This window comes from Odontomachus brunneus, unplaced genomic scaffold (assembly GCF_010583005.1).
Source record: "Odontomachus brunneus isolate Ranch 3 - 2012 unplaced genomic scaffold, Obru_v1 Obru_scaffold_094, whole genome shotgun sequence".
NCBI classification, from domain to species: Eukaryota; Metazoa; Arthropoda; class Insecta; order Hymenoptera; family Formicidae; genus Odontomachus; species Odontomachus brunneus.
Genome location: NW_022639544.1, coordinates 841,240 through 841,489, shown reverse-complemented (window position 1 = coordinate 841,489; position 250 = coordinate 841,240).

Below are 250 nucleotides of genomic sequence, written 5' to 3'. Positions count from 1 at the left end.
TCATCCTCTTCCCTCTCCCCGTCATCTTCACTTTCCTCATCACGCGTCACTCCCCCGCATTCCTCACCCTCTAGCGTCCCTCCATCCTCCTCGTGCCTATCCAGCTTCCTTCTCTTTCCCCCTCCCTCCATCTTGTCCTTATCCCTCCTACCCGTCTCCCCCCTCCCCTCGGCGGTTGCGATACCCGCCGACGCGCCCGCCGTTGACGCGCCGGTTTCCTGTGGCCCATCGTCCGTTGACGACACGGGGG